Genomic DNA, 7,101 nt, shown 5'->3' with positions numbered 1-7,101 from the left:
ACTACTACTAGTAGTAGTAGTATAGTAGTACTTAATAATTAAAGGAAATGATGGGAGTGTTTTTTTGTTGAAGACTGAGAAAGTATTATATGTGTGTATATATATATATATATATATATTATTATTACTATTAGCAGCATTTGTGACTGGGTATTCTGTGGGAAATAAGTGAATCACACTATTAGTATTAATTTTACTATTAGTGTTTGGAAAAGACATTCAGATTGTAGAGTCTCAGTAATTAATGACAAGAACTTAAAGAACGGTCAGAACAGTTAATTTAGTTAGTGACATGAGTGAGTAGTAGCTTTAACTTTAAAAAATTGTACTGAAGCATTGAAATATTTTACGTATTTAGGGATATGAAACTACCAGACCAAATCTGAATAATTATACTTGATTTGTACTAAATACAATCAAGAACCATAGATTAGATGTAAAAATAAACAGCCTTTGTTACGATTATTGTATAAAAATGTATGCATACAGTAAGCCACATCTATAAAAGCAGGGAAGGCCGTGTACGTAGGGCTAATGCACAATAAAAGCAGGGAAGGCCAGTGTAGGTGGGGCTAATACACAATAAAAATCATTCAGGTAATCTTTAGTTTAAACAAAAAGTTTGTGACATCATAAATAATTACATTGACTTTTCATCACTAGTAATATAGCATGGGATCATTTGGTCCATTTAGACTGTCCTTTCCACTAAATAACACCTTAAAACAAACCTCAAATCCAGCCCTTTTCAATCAAATATTCATCAAGCTTTCGCCTATATTAACTGCATCAACCACTGTCAGAGGCCAACCACCTGTTAGAAAAATAAAGTTGTCTTAGCTGAAGAAAAAGATGATGCATCAACACTTTCAATTTCCTTAACAATCTTCAATGCCTCAATTACATACCTTCTAACTCTTCCTTTTTCATGAGAAAACAAGTTCAGAGATCTTAACCTGTTCTCAATTCCTAGCCACTGGGATTGTGGACCATGGAGGCCTGTCCTCCTGAGTGTGCACAATACCACACAGTTTGAGAGTAGGGCAGTGGAATTCTATAAGTGTCGATAGCGTGATGCTCTTCCTACTGTAGACCTGATGTACAATTCCAGATGCTGCTAGGTTTTGGATGTAGCACTTTGCCATATATATATATATATAAAATGCAGTTTGCCCATCCGGATGTCGGTTCCCAGGTATGGAGTGTTAATCAGAGACGGTTCAGCTGCTTAAGTTCTCACATGTTTTTGGCTGGTACCCTCCACCTACTGTAGACTGTACAATAAGTTCCCAATGCCACCAGGTTTTGGATGTAGCACTTTGCCATATATATATAAAATGCAGTTTGCCCATCCGAATGTCGGTTCCCAGGTATGGAGTGTTAATCAGAGACGGTTCAGCTACTTAAGTTCTCACATGTTTTTGGCTGGTACCCTCCACCTACTGTAGACTGTACAATAAGTTCCCAATGCCACCAGGTTTTGGACTGGAGACGAACTCCCACTTGGGCTCTCTTCCTTTCTACCTTCTGCCGGATGTCGTTTCCTGGTGGACCTGGTGTTGGTTGTAGCTGGCTGGACAAGACACGACTTCCCGCTTGTGTAAGGCTGGGTACCCTTCTCCTACCATGGACTGGATGACCAAATTAACAATGCTGCCAGGATTTTGATAGGAGTTGAACAACCACCTGGGCTCTCCTCCTTCCTACCATCAGCCAGATGTTGGTTCCCAGTAGTTCTGGTGTTGGTTGTGTTGGAGATGCACACATGCAGTGATGGGTTTTTAATATGAGAACTCCTCTTCCTGTTGCGGACCTGATGTACAATTCCAGATGTTGGTTGAGGTTGAACTCCCATTTACAGTCTGTTGCACCTTAGCCACTCTACATGAGTGGGTCCCATTATCATTATTTCTGTATTTTTCATGGGATCCCTCCCAGTTCCCGCCCTTCATGTTTTGGTGACACAATACTAAAGAATGAAGAGTATACCTGGCTCAGAAGTGGTGTGGTCTCCAACTGGTTTGTTGTTTTTAATTCCTTATTATACCTTATGGTCTTCCTTTGGGCACTTCCTAAAGAGGGATCATCTCTTTACTGGCACTCCACCAGTTCAGTGTGGGATTCTAGCTTTTTGTGAGAGGAGGCAAGATATGTTATTGGAAGTTAACATTTTCCTAAACTGAAAATGCATTTCAGATAGATATTTACATCTGCTCACATTTCCTACCCTTCCTCATCACTTTTGGTGTGAATTGGTTTTTTTAGTTATGACCAATCTTGAAGTGATTAGCATATGCATGATTAGTGAGGACACTAGTTACAATAGGGGTAATATTGCACTCCTGTTGGTGGAGGATTGCTACATGATCATTTGCATGTTAGTATGTAGTAATAAGTGGAAGTAACAAGGCTAGAGCTGAATAAAAAAACTTGCACTGATAGAGGGCAATACAAGTCGAGAAAGCTAGTTGTGAGGAGACAGGTAAGTATCTATATGAAATAAATTTTCAGCTTAGGAAAATGTTCATTTTCGTGCTGCTGGACTGGAGAAGGATTTCCTAAATATAACAGTCACGTAATTAATTGTTCACAGTATTGTTTCATTACCGAACAAGAATTCTGTTGTATGATAACTGTTGAAACCAACACTAAAAGAAAACATTTTTTAACCTTTAATTACAAATTATTTTTGCACAAGTTACACCTGTTATAATATTTCTTACCAGAAATATGTTAAATTTTAGTATTATTTATATATAAACATTTTAAAGATTTTCATTCTTTTGCTTTTTAGAATGATTTCTAGTCTTGGTGCTCCAAGTTCTCAGACCATGTATTCAGGAGCTGGTCACCACATGGAGGCCCTAGACATGGCAGCCAAACTGGTAGATAGCCACCTTCAGATGGACAGCTCATATCCTCAATTGATAGATCTCTTACAAGTATCAGGAGGTAAGAATCCTTCAGTAATACATGTCAAGTGATCTACGTTCCACTGATGTCAAACGTAGATCTTGTTAGAAGCTGTTGTTTTTCTGGAAAACACATTTTGCACTACACTTTCTCTGATAAACATAGGAAAACTCATTGTTTCAAGCTGATTTTATCTGTAAAACAAGTTGCTACAAGCTATACTTTATCTGGAAAACACGTTGCTACAAGCTGTACCTCCTCTGTAAAACACGTTGCTACAAGCTACACCTCCTTTGTAAAACACGTTGCTACAAGCTGTACTTCCTCTGTAAAACACGTTGCTACAAGCTGTATTTCCTCTATAAAACACATTGCTACAAGCTGTACTTCCTCTGTAAAACATGTTGCTACAAGCTGTACTTCCTCTGTAAAACATGTTGCTACAAGCTGGATTCCTCTGTAAAACATGTTTCAGGATCCCTGCCCAGCCCTATTAAGGCCCATTTGTTAGAGTATTTTGCCTTTGTCAGTTTTTCTCCTTCTCCTCGGATCTTCTCGTCAATCAACCTGACTGGCCTTTGTTTCACTGTCTTCCGTCCTCTTCTGGACATGACCTCTTGACCTCTATAATTCTCTCACTATCTCGCAAATCAACTACAACCTCGTAAAATAAATCACCCCTCTAATTTGTCTAATTCAAATATCCCTGGTGTGGGGTGAAAGAGGAAGATTCAGTTATCTTTAATCCCACTGGATGACTAATGGTTTGAATCAAATAACTGATCTAAACCATTTTTCATCTAAATATCTACCAGGTTAGTTAGTTAGTTTCTCTGTAAAACTAATTTCTTCCTTGTAATACATTTTGTTTGAATGTATAGTAATTAAAGCCTGATCACTTTCTCAGTTATGACTTCTTGTAATTAAGCATAGTCCTAACTGTGTATAGAATGTTACAAACTATATGTAGTTATATATAATATGTGCAAGTGTCAATTTTGAGAATTTCAGATGGCAGATGTACCTATTTTAATCTAATAATTGGTGTTACAACACAAATGAGCATGTAATTGTATAAATGGTATCAGAAGGTTTAGTGATCTCTTAGGTTTAGCCAATTTGTTAAGCATATTTAGTGTTAGCTAGTCTCTTAGTTTAGAATGTAATACATTGTTTACTATTAATCAAGAAAAAAAAATGTATAAGTTTAGATGTTTTTCAAAAGGGTACATGGGGGAGACTAAATCATTTTATCGAACAGAATGCTGATGTATTTGTCTTGAGTGTTATTGTTCAACACACTGTCTTAGGTTATCCAAGTGTTAGTGGACTTAGTGATCAAGATTACCCTGCTTTAAAAGAACTCAGCAACAGTCTTCAGTCACTCAGTCAGCTGAGTTTAGTTAATAAGGCACCTCTTCCAGCTGAGTTGGTGGAGCAGTTTGGACGTATCCTTTACAAACAAAATGCATAGAATTAAGAAACTTTTAACTTTTTTATAAGTTTTTGTGAACACAGGTTATAAAATTATGTGAGAAATATGTTATTTTGATCAGGGGTGTTTTTTAACAAACATCATCTTTCTGAGCATAATTTTGTTGGATTGTGGAATTCAACATATTTTTTATTTAAATTTTCATGTTACTGGTTGTTTAGGTTTGAAAAGGAAATTCTTCTGATTCTGAAGGTGATAGAAGGGTTCACATAACGTGTTGTTACAAAATATTTATCATACAGGTTGTGGGAGTGGATTGTTAAAATATTTATCATACAGGTTGTGGGAGTGGATTGTTAAAATATTTATCATACAACAACCTGTATGATAAATATTTTAACAATCCACTCCCACAACCAGAAGTAGGATTGTCTGTGTTGACAGGTTTTTATGTCATGTTTCTATAGAATCAGTAGAGAAGTCAGTATTTGTTAATAGAAAAGTTTTGTTCCTTAACTGAGTTTATTCAGATATGCAGAGTAACTGTCAGATGGGGCTGTTTCCTGAAATTGGAAGGGCCTGGTTAACCATTGATAGTGATATCTTTGTCTGGATGTACGAAGATGGGTAAGTTGGACAAGCAGTACTTTAGAATTTTTTTTCTGGACTATATTAATCTTTTTGCATCACAAATAAATGAATTATTTTGAAATGGAATAGTAAATCTTTTTAAATAAATAATTCCCAAAGATTTTTAAAAATGTATAATTCACAAGTTTGTGTGAAAGCCTAAGTCCAAATTGCTCTTTCCAAAACAACTGAAATGACTTAATATTGTGTATTTTTTATAGTTCCAAATAAGTTATATTTATATATTATTTGGATTAAAATTTAGAAGTCATGAAAGTGGCCAATTTTTAGTTCATAGTTTGTAACATTGTTGCTGTTTGTTTGTTACAGAGATGATTTGGCTTATTTTGATGGATTGAGTGAGACAATCTTGGGTGTAGGTTTAGTAAAGCCAAAACCAGGTAAGTTTTGTAACAATTTGAGCTACATAATTATCCGTTTAAATCAATTCATAAACTCATTCTGTACTTATGAATTAAAGTGTGAAAAGATGGTTTTTTAAGATAAAGATAGAGTTTGTTATAACCTTTTCTTTTACTAATTTCAGCCACTTAACTTAAAGTTAGGTTTCCAGTTAAATGTGACAGATCCTCTGAGAAATTTGCCTTTTTCAACAACAAAACTCAAAATAGTAGGAAACACATTTAACTCTTTCAGCACTGGCTCGGTTCCCTGGGCTCGACCTCATAACCATTTTATGCTTGTTATAGTTTTCATGCTATAACTTTTAAATTAGTAAGCGTAGCCTAATGAAATCTTGCAGATTATCAGTAAACATTACAAGGCATTCGTACGCAAGATATAATTTTTTTTTATAAGTTTTAAGATTTTTAAAGTAATGTTCTTTCTCATGGTTTTTTCTTTTTGAATGTTGACTATCCAACATGTAAAGTAATATTCATTTTAAGATTAAAAATACTTTTATGCATCAGAAAATTTTCAAATTTCACATGTAAAATCTTTATAACCTCCAGATAGTTATCAAATGTTTCTTAAGAAAAAACTTTATATTTTATCTGTTATTTTCACTATTATTAATGACTACAATCTATAACATGAAAACACACATGTTTAGTCTAAATAGCTTAAATCTCATAACATTATCCAACTATATATATATATGTATAAAATTTTTCAAATAAACTGTATTACATCAAGAGCATACAGGCAATCACTCAGCACTGTATAGCTCTGACAAAATTATAATATAACCTACAATTTATTTATTGTACATGTAGATGTACACGCCAACGTGTAAATGAATGTACCAACAGAGTTCTAATATAACAATGTAAAGTTATACCATTTGTACAAAAGGTGTCATTTTAGTGAAAATGTCTGTGGTTATAGCTACCAAAAATATTGGGGATATTCTGTCTATCAGACATAATCAAAACAACAGATGCAGAGCTAATCAGCATGTAACTGAGAAAAAAAGGGGTTTAGGATTTGGGTGCTAACAAGTATGTATTTACTTTCCATTATATTGACGATTTAATATCGATCAATAATCCAGAGATCTGAAATTTATCCTAAACTCAAATTAGAATGTAGCAATAACAATAGTTTCATAGCACACTATTTAGATCTAGACATAAACTTGTCAGAAAATAAAGTGCAGTTGAACGTATTTGATGAAAGAAGAGAATTTAAATTTTCTATCCCAGGACTGCCTTCCTGAAATAGTGTGGTACCACATACAATGTTAAAAGGTATAATTAAAAGATACATAACAGTCTGCAATAAAAACACTTTTTTTGTATATAATGTAGAATTATTAAAAGCTAAACTTCTGTTGAATGGTTATAATAATTATGAAATTGGTAAAGTCTTTAAATTATTTTATAATAGATTTCATAAATTATTAGACAGTAAATCATTTATAAACAACTTGAGTACAATTATCTCTAACTTGAAATATTAAACTAATAAGAGGTCGCTAGCATATAACATTTTATTATAAAGACTTGTGTTAACTTTATAATACTTTCAGTATTTCTGGGTTGGAAAGACTAACTTCAGGCAAATAGGCCTAGCTCGGTTTACCCAGTTATATTTGAAAGTCATGCCCTTAGAAAGGGAGGAGGAAGTATATAGGTGGGTTTATAGTTTATAATAAAAAC

General features: G+C 34.0%; 1 protein-coding gene across 1 annotated transcript in view; it reads left to right on the top strand.

The window, feature by feature from the left end:
• Positions 1–5,233: 5,233 nt before the first annotated feature.
• LOC106470563 (nuclear pore complex protein Nup155-like) overlaps positions 5,234–7,101 on the top strand; it is a gene marked incomplete at its 3' end in the record, with an annotated part of 19,473 nt that continues 17,605 nt past the window's right edge. Inside the window, exon 1 of the mRNA XM_022399174.1 lies at positions 5,234–5,254. The remainder of the gene's footprint in view (positions 5,255–7,101) is intronic.

This window comes from Limulus polyphemus, unplaced genomic scaffold (assembly GCF_000517525.1).
Source record: "Limulus polyphemus unplaced genomic scaffold, Limulus_polyphemus-2.1.2 Scaffold4088, whole genome shotgun sequence".
NCBI lineage: Eukaryota > Metazoa > Arthropoda > Merostomata > Xiphosura > Limulidae > Limulus > Limulus polyphemus.
Note: the sequence above shows the minus strand (reverse complement) of the source record. Positions and strands in the feature narration are given on the sequence as shown.